Raw genomic sequence first — 15,901 nt, 5'->3', positions numbered from 1 at the left:
CACAATCTTTTTGAGTGGTATCTACCAATTTACAAGTATATACATTCTTGTAAATAATTGCAATTCCACCACCCCTGCCAGAAACTCTATCCTGATGAAGAATGGCGTAATTGGAGGGTATGGCATCTACAATATCCAGACCGGAGCAGTCTCTGAGCCACGTCTCGGTCAGGAATATCGCATCAGGTTGATTTTCAACAAGAAAGTCGTGGATATTGTATCTATGTTGTGGCAAGGATCTGCAGTTTATGCTCCAAAAGCTTAAAGGGGGGCAAGTGGAGACTGTCTTGGAGCATACCTGTCTCTTTCGTCTACCTTGATGTTGAAGGGATCTGCATATGGTAGGAGATTTTAATGAGAAGCTGCAGCGAGGGCAGCTGAACTTGTGCGGCGGGAAAGGGTAAGTAGAACAGGTAATATTGGGAGCACCACGTAGCGCATATAACTCTTCAAAAGAATATGTAAGAGCCATGATGGATATAGTGGCTTGCATCACCTACATCAGACCGAATCACCACTCACCCCATCCGTTCTTTAGCAGCCTCCCGATCCCCATCATCCAATCCCCTAAGTGGTGTCCCCGCAAACAGTAAGGGTGAGGAAGAGTAATGTGGAAAGGATACAGTCGTAGATGTTGTAGGAATTGTGGACACTAATGTCTGTGTGGAGGATGTGAGCGAGAGGGGTAGGGAAGAGCCAGTGGCAACAGGTACTGCAGATCGGCCCACAGTGGCTGCCGGCTCGGCCGATGGAGCCAGAGAGGAAATGGGAGGTGCTCCATCTGAAACAACCGGGTCAGAGACGGAGAGCCAGAAGCGGCAGCATGGTTGGTTGTTGGTCTGCTGTATATACTCTTTGCAGGGCATAAGGAGCGGGTGACCATGCATCTAACAGATCCTCCACAAAAGGATCGCCTTCTTCTCGGGTAACATAGGACTTATCACATTGCAATGTAAACCTTCGGTGCCGACCTTATATGCCCTTCTCTATGTTTTCCCTCTCATATGCTATAGCCTTTGCGTTACTGTCTGAGTCTTCCCTCACCAGGCCTCCTTCTCTGCTCTTACCCGTCTTTGCTTAGCCTCCTTTTGCCATATATGAAGATTGTCAGACATAGGCTGCCTGCTCCTTTTTGCAAACAATTTATCCTGCAGGAAGTTCAACTTCTGCTCATCAAAGGTACCCGTCAAAGGCCACTGCAACTCAGCGTTGTCCCTCATATATTTGTGCCATAATGTACTAAACATAATAGGGGCAAGGCCATGCTTGAGGTACATGTCAAAATTTGGAGTGCCTTCCAGAGGCGCAGGCTGCCTCTCCGCCAATCGAGCATCAGCAGAGCAACAACGGCACCCGAAACAGCAAAACTTGCTAAAACAAGGCCTCTTCAAGAACACAGGAAAAAAAAACAAATTTGCTACCGGCACCCGACAAACGACTTACCAATTCCTCCCCACAGGTTCGCCCTCGGACTGCATTAAATGCTCAAAATCCAAGGACAGGTACGCAGACCGCACCAGTTCTTCAAATCAGACTCCCCATAGCGAGTCTCAAACACTAGCCAAACTCCAGGCTTTTCAAGAAAGGCCAAATTACAAAGTTGCCTGGCAGAGGGTCCACAAACACCCTTTCTCTCCAAAACGGTCCACAGACCAATTTATTCCACAAGCAAACCAAGAAATGATCTCGAAATCGTACATAAACAAATTATTCAAAACTGCGCCATTTTCACCAGGAATCAAGACAAACTCACCTGGTGCACATAAGTCGAACAAAGTTATTCTCCACTGCTGACTCTTCGGACCAAACGGCCAATTCCAAGGGATAAGCCTTTCAGGACCCCAGATGGGATTACCACTAAACGAGGCACCGCCAGATCAGACAGGCGGGGCAGCTGCGAGTACCAAGTTTGTTCGTGTGGGGATCTCCGATCCGCCCGTCTGACCTGACGCCACCCCGTCCTCCACACCCGGTTACAGGCGAGGATGGGACTCCTGACGGAGTCCCTGTTCGGGTGCCAAATGAAGGAAGTGGCCTGATTAGGGTCACCCTGGTCACTTACAACCACATCTCTGCCTTCTCAATAAATGAAGAGTCGAGAAGATAGTAGAGAATACAAACCAGTTAGTTTATTGGTAATACACTGCAGCGAAGCCCAGTCTAACCAGTCTCCTGAGATGGCTGCCGAGCGACTGACCCCGTCTCCACATTAACACAAAATATACCTTTCCAACACCTTTAAGGTCTCGCCCAAACTGGAATTTTCTCGCTCAGGCCATGGTGAACAAAGAAGGCACCCAAACATGAGTATCGCACAGGGCTGGGAACATGCTATCTCGACCCCAAGGCTGCTCAGCCAGTGCCTACCATTCTAAGATGTGGGAACGGGTCTCTCTAACAGCAAAGGTATGCAATAATAAATGGTACATTCATCAGTGCTACGAAGCTTCAACCTTGAGAAGTACAAACAGGAGGCGCAGGGGCAGCCTTTCTGCTGAGGCAAGCTTTAGGATACAGAAACTCGATCTTAGTTACAGGACAAGATGGCGCCAATAAAGATGGCGCCATGAATGCTAACTTAACACTGAATAGGCTTTAAGCATGGCAAAAGGCATTTCGATTCTACGCATTACGAAAACAATATTTCAAATCCAACAGGATTGCATGTCCCCCTAGGCCTTCATCAGTGCCGTTGTTATAGATGCATGGAGGATGAATTGTCCTGGCGGCAGGCCAGTGTCCTGGGCTAACCTATTATATGTTAGTAGTGTCCCATCTTCATACAGATCACCTAGTGTCTGCATTCCTGCAGCTTGCCATGATTCTAGCTTGTTGCTCGTTGTGTTTGTTCTTTTCCTCTGGGTACCAAGAAGAGGCAGAGCATGTGCATAGGGAGTTGTCAGTCAGGTAAGGTATAGGCTACGCCTGTAAAAGCGGTGGGCTAGGGCTAGTGAGGTGGGTGCCGGGGTAGGTGGCCTTGCAATAGGGTGAAACAGATGATATATCCTGAATAGCGACCAAGGGGGTTGCACGGTGGCCGAGTCTGTAAGCTGTATCCCTGACAGCGATTTTTTGACCCAATGGAGCTGAGCAGCCAGGTAGTACAGCTCCAGATTGGGAACCACCAGGCCTCCCTTTTCCACTGGCGCATAAAGCTTCCATAAGGCTACTCTGTGGCGTCCCTTATTCCATATGAAGTTTCTAAGCAACTGTTACAATTCACTGAGGGTTTTTGCCTGGACATATATGGGAAAATGTGTGAAATAGTATAGGAGTCTTGGCAGTATCACCATCTTGGAGTCCTGTCCCCCCCTTGATGATGTAACAGCACCTCTACATGAAGTGCCGAAGGTGACAGTGAGACAAAAGGAGCAGGTCAGATCAGCACGTTTGGCCTGTGGGGTGGTCTGAATGAGTCAACCGGTGAAGTTGGAACAAGAGGGTCCTATCCTGTAGTGTTGTCTGCGTCAGAATCAGACCTTGGTGAAGGCCTAGTGCCGCAGTAACGAGAGTAGTGGCTGAAAACCAGTGGTCAAGAGGAGAAGAGGGAAGGAGACAGAGTTTGTCTGAAGCAGTTGTCACAAACTATCCCAGGGTGATACTGAGGAATCTAGCCTTGGTGGCAGTGATGATGAAGGTCCAGTAGTAAGGAGATCAAACAGAGCAAGAGTACCCTGGCGGAGGTACACCTCACCTGAATGGATATATGTTGCTACCAATGACCGCGAGAGAGAATTTTGGACATTCTGTTATAATAATTTGAATTTAAATGAGCCTCCTTGAACTGAACTTTGTGTCTGATCAGAGTTTTGAAACGATATTGCCACTAAACAGACTGAGATATTTTATCCTCGATGTGATTGTTAGGGAATTTGAACTGTGCACTTATTAGAGACATATAATAGAATCAGTAGGGAAAGAAGAGAGGCTGGTGTCTGCTGAAGGAGCGTGAGATTGTAATTTAGAAGAACAAGGAGTAGGGCTTAGGAAGAATCATGAAGACCTTGTAAACACCATAAATGCATTTGATTGGGTAGACACTGTTTTGCCATTTACACTGCTGGAAATCGATGGGAGACATTTGCTGCTGCTGCATTTCACCCAAACAGTCTGAGTTCAAAAAAGTTATGGAACCTAGTTACAAAGGTGGTAGACGTAGATACATATGTACAGAAGTGTTAGTTGTAATAACTATAGTAATAATGGCTTTACTTGTAGAGTTGAGCTTATTTACACATTCTAGTTCAGTAGATTAGGTCCACAATTGTTCCGAAAGCACCATTTCCTACTGACAATAGTTTGGCTTCATTTGATGAGAAAGACTTGCATGTAGATACATCTAGAGGAGATTAAGCGTAGAACATTTATTCTAAATTATTTTAGCTGCTGTGTGCGTATGCAATTACTTCCCCCCACTCACTCTAACTTATGGTGTGTCGTGCAGTCTGTTGATGAGCCTTTTCTATGGGAAGAGCCATCTCCAAAATTATTACTGAAACTATGACTTCGGTTTCTGAGAAATTCCTTTGCTGAAATACTTTAATCTTCAGCCTGATGCTATAACACTAGAAATAGTTGGACACTTCTTTAAACCTACTATGACATTGGACACTGCTTTTGCTCATAAACACAACTTGGCCTGTATACTGACAGATGATGATAAGAAATGTATAGATTCGGTAAAAGACAGGAGAAAAAATATAATGGCCAGAGGAGCAAATCATACTAGTGCAGCAAATTGGTAAAAGGAGCTTGAGCATTAGGTAGCAATTAACTTAGCGGCTTTAGTATTAGATTGGCAACATCAAGGGAAATTGTGTGTATATGCTAGAAAATCCAAACTAGATACAAATATTGTGGGCAGAAGTGAATGTGATCACACTTTTAAAATCCGTGGAAATTGTGGATTTTATTTGGATGTAGAAGATCTTGTTAGTCCTGGAGTTTACTATGTCGGTGGGAAAATGCTAATTATAGGTTATCCAGGAGATGGTATGGATCATATTATATAGGGAAAGTATTTCTGAAAGTTTACCATGTGGGACATCTTGATGAGAACACTTCCCCGGCCGCTCACAGCCGCACCCGAGCGCTTCACGGGTCTTTAAAAGACCTTGTGCATGTTAATGGGGCTTTGTTGTTGGTTCACCCCTTCTTAGAGCCCCTGCAGCTCGACTCTGCCGATTGCCTAAAGATTCAGCCCCCCCCCCCCCGAAATTTGACTCTAGTTGCGCCTCTGGTAGATACTGAGAGCGTAGTTATCAGATCTATGGTTTTGCATTAGATGTTCTCCTCGCAAAAGAGGGCGGAGTCTGCAGTCATGCCTAGGAGCTGCAATGCACAAATTGAATCACTGCCACCGCATAGCCAGAATACTCCGGTTAGTACATTCTAGGATGCGACATGTGCTTTGAACCGTCAAGCACCACTCCGCAATCGCTCCAGCCAATCCCCATATGACAGAGACCGACCGCGAGCCCCTCAAACAGGGGCAGCAGTAAAAAAGAAGAAAAGGCCTCCCCGGCTGTCAGTCGTGGCCGGTTCCAAGCACCAATGACCCTGCCCACAAAAGGCCTTCGTCTGCTCCCTCTTGCCTTCTTCCTCCGATCCAGAATAGCAGGCAGGAAGAGAAGACCCTGGTTTGACTATATCCATTCGGACCGTGACTAAGCCACCTGAGATGTAAGGAGTTCACTTTCATCAAAGTCCAAAACCATCCAACTCTGTCACCGCCAAACAGTTCAAGCCAAGGACGGCTGCCGCAGAACCACGTGCGAACTCCACAGCCAATCATCACTTCCAAATTATTTGCTGCGCACTAGGATTGGCTGTGGGGGTGCCTGTTGCTCCAATCCTAGGTCGTCTCACACAGTAATACTACCACCGCTCCTAAACGACTCTCGCAGTATGTTAAGCAGTGGGATTGGTTGTTACGCGACCCGGAAGTGCCAAAAATTACAGACAAATGACATCCGTTAAAAGATCAACAACGGACGACTGACAGACGGAATTCACGGACGGCCCGTGTAAGTAGAAGACAGATGGTCACAGTTCTTACTTGTCGTGGGATCTCTTAAAAGAGGGCTTTTGCCGTGTGGGTGTGGGAAGGCAACACAGAACACATAACTCATGCGTGCTATGAGGGCACAGATGAGAAGGCTCCTGTCTAAGGGAGGCACTGGAGAAAATGTATCTGCAGAGTATGCGAGCACAGTAGGAAACATGCTTGGCTCAGAGAGTAGGAAAACGTGCGATGTGGTTGAAATAGGATGCATCAGAGCAGGGGTACAGGAAAACGACTGTGTTCGGCGTGTGACACTGAACACATGGCACCTTCAGGGTTTTGGGTACAAGTGAAAGGACAGCTGCAGAGCCTGAGGTGCTGGAGGGCGGATGCGTGAAGTATCCCGGAGAGCGTTTGTTGTCGAAGGATTGCAGATGAAAGATAACCAACCCACAGGCTATGTTGATACAGGGATCCGTGAATCTAAAGGAAGAGGAATGGGGCACAGGACAGAGGATATCTACAAAAACCTGTTGACACAGGACAGAGCGCACTGGTGGGATAGCTCCACGCCTAATAATAGTCTTACCTTTCTGAACAATCCGCGCACAACCTTCCTCGCAATTGTTTAATCAGCATACTTTCAGTTATTGCTTATTTATTGATCAGGCTCTCTGCGTTGAGTTTGCCTGAAAATGAAAGTGCTTTCTATCCTCTGCCACCTTATAGAATCGTACGCTTAGCTGCTGAAAATGTATCTTCATTAAGTCTGTGTGGGCAGGTTTATCTGGCGCTGGCACATCCGCTGTTATACGTTTTCAGTTTCTCAGTATTCTTTAAACCATGCACCCTATCTATAATTCTTTTCCCCTCAGTTGACTCAACCAGTGTACATTTTTCTAAGTCTGGCTATCTAGAGCTTTAGTTGTGTATATACCGTATGATATATATATTCAGGGCCAGTGGAATTATGCGGCTGAAGACCACTAAATTATTCAGCTGAATTGACTAAATTGTGCTGCAAGAAAAGTCAATTTATGTGACATAATGCAGAACATCTTCCGAAAGCATTATGTTCTAATTTTGACACACGGTAATACGGTAAAAAATCTGGACAAAGATTTCACAACATTAATTCCAGTCTAATATTCAAATAGAGAAATAAGCAAATACATGTTGACCAATTAACCTTTGTGAAGGGCCTTTAATTGCGCGTCAGCACATCGCCACGTTTCTAGTAACTTTTGATCAGTTTGAGCAAGGAACAAAATATTTTTTGTTAAAATCTGCAGATTATGCAGCATATGATGAATTATGTAGCTAAAGTGACCGATAACTATGCGAAAAAAAATGCTGCGGCAGAATCACAGATTATCATTGGCCCTGTATATATTTTAAAGTACTATAGAAAGTAGTACAGAAAGAGTGAGCTTTGGGTCAGCCCTCTTCACGCATTGCCTTTCATGCCATTGTTTGGATTAGCAGTCAGTCAAACTCAAGATATTTAGAGAGTAGTTACATGGACCTATTTGTGTTTCCATAGGTTTTTATAGTTACAGATGTGACATGGCATGTAGGTTATAAATGAGAGCCCAGTATGTATTTCTTGAAGATGTTTGGATGCTCCTTAGTCTATCATAAAATTACATCGCTTCTTTGGCCTGGTGCATTTGTGTGTTTTTTGCTTTGCTATGATAATGTTTAATAGGATTGAACTATTTGTACTTGTTTGCGAAGTAAAGATGTGTACGTACACATGCTTTCTTGAAGATTCCATCCTTCACAAAGTATTTATTATGTAATACTTTACTGTTTATAGATTTACCGCTAATAACGAAGCTTCATCTTCTGACTCTTTTTCATAGCATTTTTCTTTGAGGGTACAGTTGAGCTCTGCTAATGTAGTTCACCAGATGGCTGTATTCCCATCTTCCATATTGTTGTAGCCAAAGATGTGGTTATGAGATTTTATTTATAGGACAGCTGTAAACATCGCCTACCACCCAAAAGACACCCATCAATTAATAAACATTTAACCCAACGAATTGGCAGACCTATTGGCTTTTCCAGTGCTTATTTATTTCCAATAATTACTACACATCCTTCCATCTCATAGACTCTGATGATCTTAATTTCAGTTACTTCAAGCTTGGCTATAACTAGTGACGGCAGTACATTCCTGTTTTTAGAGATTACTGTTTGGAGGTCTTGGGTGTAAAATGGGGTCTACTTGCATTACTATGATTGATTTGTGTTTTGGTTTCCATCTACTGTGCTCTGTATTTGGACTTGTATTTGCATTCAGTGGGACAAAAATTGTAAAGTGTTGGAACGCCTGCAGGGTATATCTGAAGCTGAGATTGTTGTACTCATTAGTGACACTGATGTGCTTCAGTTGTAGGTACTATTTTTGACAGTGCCTAGATTCCTAAGGAACAGTGGTTCTCTTTTTGATAATTTGTTTCTGGGTATCAAGAGAAACACAATTTACTTTCCATAATCTTTAGTTGCATGACCGGGTCATTTTGGTTTTTGTTTACAATTTCCAGTAGATGTGTATTAGGTTGTTTAAGAAAACAGAGAAATTAAATGATATTCTCACTTTCTGAACAAGGGCAGAATTTAAACTGATGTTGTTGATAAACATCTTTGTAGTTAAAAAGCACATTGTAGTGCAGACATGCACTGTTTTTAAAGAACAGGGAAGTGTAGCCATATTAATGTATGTGGTGGCTTGATGTGGCTAAAGATTAGCAGGTTCTACTAGTGACATTAGAAAAAGGGGCTATCGGTGTGTGCGCAAAGAATGATCCAAAATCGGGTAATCAATACATCAGTTTTTAATGCAGTCCGATGTTGCAGGCGTTGGCTTCCATGTGCTTTAAGAAAAGTCAGTGAATCAGAGCGATGCCGTTTAAATCCCAAATATTGGCACCAGCTCATGGTTTTAAGCTTGTAGCAAATTTTAGTGATTTTTTTTCAAAGCTATAACCTCTTTTCCATTCCTGCAGATAATGTGACTACTAAAACTTTGGAAAGGAGGAGCTCCATTCAGCAGAATATTTACTAGCCTGGGCTGCACTCAGATGCTATTTATATTGAATGTTATTGTTCTAGGAGTACGATGTCAAAGGCTTTCCTGAAATTCAAGTAGTATATACACACAAAAGGCACACAGAATGCACGTAACCTATTAGTTTTCAGCAAGAATTAATAGGAATTCTGAATGTGTTCTTATTTCTCTCCCCATCTGTTTCGAGCTGTCTAAGTGTTTGGCTATCCATTGTGTATTTTTTAATTCCCTGTTTTATCAAAATCACGAAATAGCAACCCAAAATACTAAGGGTATGATTTCTAGTAGCACTAGTGTATTTGTTTTGGTAGTTTAAGGTACTACAAACATAACACTTTCCATTATAGGATTGGCATCTATTTTCATACGTGGGTGAACAAACATCTCAGAGCGGACAAAACTGCCCATCATAACCAATAATCCCTACAACTTAAATGATTTAGTCGGAATTTGCACATCTGCTCTTACGCTAGAGTTCTTCCTGTATTTCATACAGCCGCCCAAAATATATCCTACTTCATACAGCATCCCCTACCTTCACATGCATATTGCTTAGCGAGTACACACTAGTCCATATTAACATGCCATTTCCTCAGGATTGGGACTTCAAAGCTGCCTCCTAACTTGGCCACCTCTCTGTTAGGAAACATTAGTCCCAGCTTCTTTTATTGTATCGCATCAGCAGGTCTTCATTGTGTTTTTACACTAACATAAATTGAGTATCTGTATCTCTAATATTGTGTTGAGGCATCTACAAATCCCTACCCAAATCTTCTTTAGTCTCGGGCAGAACCACAGAGTGGGGGGGGGGGGGAGGGGGGACACACAAAATCACCCGCCTGACCACATTACCTAAGACGTTTTCCTCTTCTTGAAGAAATGAAACCAACTTCTAAAGCTCAACAGCTGCCCCAAAAGGGGAACGTTCCAGCGCTATACTGTGATAGAGAAATTAGGACCCCTACTTCCTTAACTAAACAGTAAAGTCTTCAAATAAAGCAGGGTCTAATTACACATCTCTAATAGGTGAGTCTTCAAAAGTGCTTTAAAGACTGACTTCGAAGATGTTCTTGAAGAGAGTTCCATAGGCTGGGAGCCAAAAATGAACAAGATTTACTCTCAGCTCTCACTTTACGAACCTTAGGAATATATAGAAGGTTTTAGCTCACAGATCGAATGGCCCTAGGGAGTATGCGTTTTTTAATATAGACCGTCTGAATATAGACCAAACCCATGTGATGTACCATCCTATAGGTAAACATGATGGTTTTAACCTTTACCATGCTCATGACGAGCTGAGCTCGTCATGAGGCACGGTGCTCCAGTGCTCATGACGAGCTCAGCTCGTCATGAGCTGTGGAACGCTCGGGTGCGGGGACAATTCCCCTGCTGTGCTGAGCATTCCACGGGAGCCGGTGCACCTGTGACGAGCTCAGCTCGTCAGGAGCGCCGTGCCTCATGGCGAGCTGAGCTCATCATGAGCATGCGGGCGCTGTGCGCGCCCTCCCTCCCCCCCTTGCAGAGCGGGGGAATTACCCCCGCAGCGAAGGGGTTAAACTTTATTCTTTGCTTAATAAGTAACCAGTGAAAAGCTTTTTTGAGCCTTGCCGAATCAATTCATATTTGAGGATGTTCAATATAAGATGAGCTGCCGCATTCTGAACCCATTTTAGCCTGTTAGTCATCTCCAGAGGTGCCCCAAGAAAGAGAACATTGGCATAGTCCAATCTTGATGTAGTTGCTGTATGGACGATATCTTTCCAAGTGGCCTCCAGAAGAAATTTTAAAGTCCTTTATCAAGGATTTCAGTAGAGAAAAACAAAATCCTGCAATAGACTTAGCATAAAATTTAAATGATTTAATGATTTGTTCAATCATTCCTGGGCGTATTATACTTGATTTAACAACATTAGCCGCACCAGTCTAAAACTGGCACGAATTGTCATTTCCCTAAGATACTGACAGTAAGACCTCCCATTCTGAGTCTTTCTTGCCCCTCAGGTCCATCACCAGCAGGAACCTCAGTCTACCTACCCCCCTGGGATTTTGTTAACCAGTGTTTTGTTAACCAAAGACCCAGCCTTTTTAAAGAACTATTCTGACAGCACTATTTGCAGAGTGGTATTATCTGATTATTTATGTCCTGTCCCAAAGTGTAATCTGTAGATGTGACCATCTGGCAAAGTGGCTTTGGATATGAAATGGTTTTGTTATCAAAGGGCATTCTATTGTTAAAAAAAAATACTCGGATATTTGAGTTTTTTTGGTACTTATTTAATCTTAGTTCCCTCTGTTATCACTCTAGCAGTATTCCTACAGGTTGGTTTTACTCACTTTTGTCTAATTAATATTATGTCCCTAAAACGGGGATTTGTAATGGATTCTCTATGTTGAGGAGTATGTTTTCATAAAGGAAAGCTTTGTATTCTCCTAATAGGGTATGTATTCTGTTGATATTTGTCTTTATATCTCGCCAGTAGTTATAGAAGGGGTAATAAAGGACATCCATGCTTGGTGCCCATTTCAGTGCTAAACATTTCAGACATAAAATCCCTGCAGTTGTTTTTGAATTTGTATAAAGCCAGCAGACTTGTCCTAAGCCATCTCTTTCAAGGACCCTAAATGGGTATCCCCAGTCACCCTGATCGAAGACTTACTGTGCATCAACTGAAAGGGCTAGGCTAAGGTGTTTCTTGGTAAGTATTCACAAAACTGTAGTAGCTGGGACAGTGTTTCGTAACTAGCACTTGACACAGCCTGTGGGCCAGAGACTCTGTTTGTTACATGGAACATACGCGGACCTAGAAATAAAGGGCTACATAACAGAACCTACCGTTTAAGGCCTCCAGTAGTCTGTTAATCGAACGTGGAAAGTTGTTCAACTCCCAGTGAAAACAGATATGGATTTAATCAAACAAGAGGTTTTTATCGAAATATTAAGAATACCGCATAAGGGGCTGATGAACCATAATATAGGTGCACATCGTTTCGCAGAATTAAAATCTTGCAGTCTTGTAAATGTATGGAGCAGGTGACCCTGTAGTCAAGACACGCCTTTTGAAAATGGGTGCTTGATTGAATTCAAACTGGTTTGACGATTGAGTATAGGAGAGGAGAGAAAACATAGTTTGTCCTGGGGAAGGTGGTTCCATTGTTTTAACCCACCGAAACACGTCAACGCCTTGTGTTGTCATTAAATTTGTATTGCACTGAACTATATTCTGGCAAAAAAACTGATGATTTGCATGATGATAAGTCTATATGCTTTTACAAATTAATGCAAATTATGACAGATGTGACTTTCTTTTTTTTTTTTATAAACTTTTTATTGATTTTGTGCACACATCAAACAATCCTGGGTCACATAACAGTCCGTACAGAGCACACACAATCATATCACTTCCTTACCATCCCCTGCAACAGTCCCTATCCAAAACATCCCGCTTCCGCCTCTACCCCCACCCCCCCCATGTCAGTGTGCCTCCCTCCCCTCATTACGGTTTGTCAAACCCATCCAATAATCGACGGAAGGCACTCCCCTCAGGTCCCTGATCCGCAGGTAAGGCCAGGCAGGAGCCAATGTTGCTTAAGACCTCCACTCCATCTCCGGGCTCATGGGACCCACGCAATCTATCCCCTCCGCACACCCGGTGCACTGTCTAACTCCCCGCCTCCACCTCACCCACCTCCACCTCCCCTCGCGCCCCCTTCCGGAGTCGCCCGTTCACCAGCCTCTCCGCCCTCATCAGCCTCCAAAAGTGACTGCAAATCCGTCACAAGCGCGCTCGATGCCCTGGCAGTATCTAGTGCCTTGTCGGCGGCCGTACGCCTAGCTAATTGCAGTCTGAGAGAGCCTTCGCACGTAGCCTATTGCAGGAAGCACCTCCGCCACCTCAGAAAGTTAGGCCCCCCTCTAGAATTCCAATGTAGAGTAAGTTCCCTCTTAGCCAGTATGAACCCCAAATCATAGAATTTGCTAGTAATTTTGGTGGCAGGGGTATGGGGAAACCAGAGTAGCAGGCACGCTCCCGCATCTGCATCAACCTGACGGCCCGTAACCGCGTTCAGGCAAGCGCAAACATCAATCCAATATGTGCCAAGCCCTGTGCACGACCAGAACATATGCTGAAAGTCAGCATCCTCCGCAGCGCAGCGCGGACATAACGATTGTGTACCTCCGAAGATCCGTCGGATTCGGGCAGGAGTCCAGTACGCCCTATGGAGTGTATAATACTGAACCAATTGAAACCGAACATTACGGGTGCCCTTCCAGGCCCTGCGTACCAGTTGAGGCCAGGTCGTCTCCGGTATCTGTCGACCAAGGTCAGCTTCCCAGCGCTCCCGCAGTCCGTCAAGGGGGGGAGGATCAGCCAGCGCCAGCCTCCTGTACAGGCATGTGATGGCCTTATAGGTGCCAGCCGCCATCACAACATACTGGCAGCCCAGTGACGTGAGAGGTTCCGCCAACCCCATCTTCCAGCGCCTCTGAATCTCAGTAACCAAAGCCGCATGTAACAGGAAGTCACCCCTCGGCAGATCGAAGGCCTCCTGCAAGACACCGAACGGCATCAAGGCACCATCCCGGTATAAATCCCCAAGCATGTGAACCCCGAGGTCCTCCCAGCAGGCAAGCGCCGACCAATCCCCGCCATGCGGGATGGCAGTACACATACCCAAGGGTATTTCCGGTGCATATGGTGCACGACACCCCACCCGCCTGTGGCTACGCAGCCAACACCTGCGAAGGGTACGCTCTTCAAGAGTCAGCTGCTCTAAGCGAAGCTCCTGTTGGAGCACAATAAAGGACAGAACATGGCGCTGCACAATCCGACCCTGCGGTCCGTCCGGTCCTCTAAATTCCCGCGCCACCGCCTGCGTGAGCCACTGAAGTTGAGCAGCCAAATAATACCATTCGAAGTCCGGCACGGCTAGGCCGCCCTCCTCTCGGGACCTAAGTAAAGTATTCAGGGCAACGCGTCGCCTGCCAGTACCCCAGATAAAGCCTATCACCACGGACCGCAAAGTTCGGAAGAAAGTGGGTGGGATCCACACCGGTAGCGTGCGGAAAAAATAAAGTAATCGCGGTAAGACCACCATTTTCAACAAAGCTATCCGCCCTGCCACAGATAACGGAAGGACGCGCCAAAACCTCATGCTACCTCTAATGCCCCTCATGGCCCTACCCACATTCCCCTCGTAAAGGAGCGAATGGGTGTGATATATATGGACTCCGAGGTACTGCAGACAATCCGGTTCCCAGCGCAGGCCATCCAGCACCTCGGGCTGAGCGCAGCGGGAAGTCAAGGGGAAGAGGCAGGTCTTAGACCAATTAACCCGAAGGCCCGACAGGGTCCCGAATTCCTGAAGCAAGGCCCGTGCCCCCGTCACGGACGCATCTACATCTGCCAGGAATAACAAGAGGTCGTCAGCATACAAGGAGATATAATGCAAGTCGCCGCGGGACAGTACCCCGTCAAAGGACCGACCCTGCCGGGCCCGCGCCGCCAGCGGCTCAATCGCCAAAGCGAAAAGGAGCGGAGATAAGGAGCAACCCTGTCTGGTGCCCCGACCGACCAAGCATGCCGCGGAGATGGTGCGGCCCGTTCGGACCCTAGCAGTAGCCGACTCATATAGCAACCTCGTCCAACGGACAAAGCCATCCCCCAACCCGAACTGAAGGAGTACGCAGAACAAATAAGGCCATTCCACACTGTCGAATGCCTTTTCAATGTCCACCGACAGCACAGCTGCCCCCGCGGGGCCCTCCCCCTCAACATCCATGACCCTTATCAGACGCCGTATGCACGTCGAGGTGTTCCTAGTGGGGATAAAGCCCGACTGGTCCGGGTGTACCAGCGAGCACATATGGGCAGTCAGCCGCGTCGCTAAGATCCTGCTCAACACCTTGTAGTCCACCGTGAGCATCGATAGCGGACGATACGCCGTTCTAGCCGTGGGGAGGCCGCCCTTTTTCAACAGCGGAATTACAATCGCCTCACGCGCAGACGCCGGCAGTTTACCTTGCTCCCAGGCTTCCCCATAGATCTGGTGTAAGCGAGGTGCCAGGAGATCCACATATGCCGCATAAAACTCCACCGGGAGGCCGTCCCCCCCTGGCGTTTTCTTCCTGGCCATATGCTTAATCGCCGCCCTAATCTCCCCCTGTGTAATAGCCGCCCCAAGTGAGGCTCCCTGCTCTGGATCAAGCCGCGGCAGCTGAGCCTCTTCAAGGAAGGCATCCAGTGCCGCAGGGCACACCGCCATCCGGCTCCGATAAAGTTCCGCATAATAGTCCCGGAACTGAGTGTTAATCTCCAGCTGCGAATGGACCATGCCCCCAGCCGACGTAGCCAGTGACAAAATCGGCGTGCCCCTGGTGTCAGGATTAGCCAACCATGCCAGCAGCGAGCCGACCCGATCCCGTTCCGCATGCGCTCGGACCATGTATTCCCGGTAGTCATGGCAGCGGAGCCTCTCCACCTGGGCGGCCACCCGCTCTCGAGCCTCTAGCACTTCTTCTCTATTGCCGCCCGCCTCACGGCTGTCCCGCTCCGCCTGCCGCAGAGCGGTCTCCTCCCGCGTGACATCAGCCAGCAACGTCCGGCGAACCCCCGACGAGGACGAGAGGCACGCGCCCCGCACCACCACCTTGAAGGCGTCCCACTCAATTGCTCGAGTGGACGCAGTTCCCGAGTTCTCAAGGAAGTAACGCTCAATGCAGTCCTGCAGTGCAGCGTGGAAAACCGGGTCCTCCAACGTCAGCGGGTTCAGCCGCCATGTGGGAACCGGCTGTCGCTGCCTGGTCCAGATGACCGTGAGCAGGC

General features: G+C 46.6%; 1 protein-coding gene across 6 annotated transcripts in view; it reads left to right on the top strand.

Annotated features, from left to right (window-relative positions):
- The first annotated feature begins 5,908 nt into the window (after nucleotides 1–5,908).
- The window catches only part of HERC1 (HECT and RLD domain containing E3 ubiquitin protein ligase family member 1), a 2,088,313-nt gene continuing 2,078,320 nt past the window's right edge, over nucleotides 5,909–15,901 (top strand). For all 6 annotated transcript variants that reach the window (XM_078685198.1, XM_078685199.1, XM_078685195.1 and 3 more), the window contains exon 1: nucleotides 5,909–6,026. The gene's annotated coding sequence lies outside the window, so the exon portion shown is untranslated. The remainder of the gene's footprint in view (nucleotides 6,027–15,901) is intronic.

The sequence above is a fragment of the Lissotriton helveticus genome, chromosome 3_2 (genome assembly GCF_964261635.1).
Source record: "Lissotriton helveticus chromosome 3_2, aLisHel1.1, whole genome shotgun sequence".
Lineage (NCBI taxonomy): Eukaryota > Metazoa > Chordata > Amphibia > Caudata > Salamandridae > Lissotriton > Lissotriton helveticus.
Note: the sequence above shows the minus strand (reverse complement) of the source record. Positions and strands in the feature narration are given on the sequence as shown.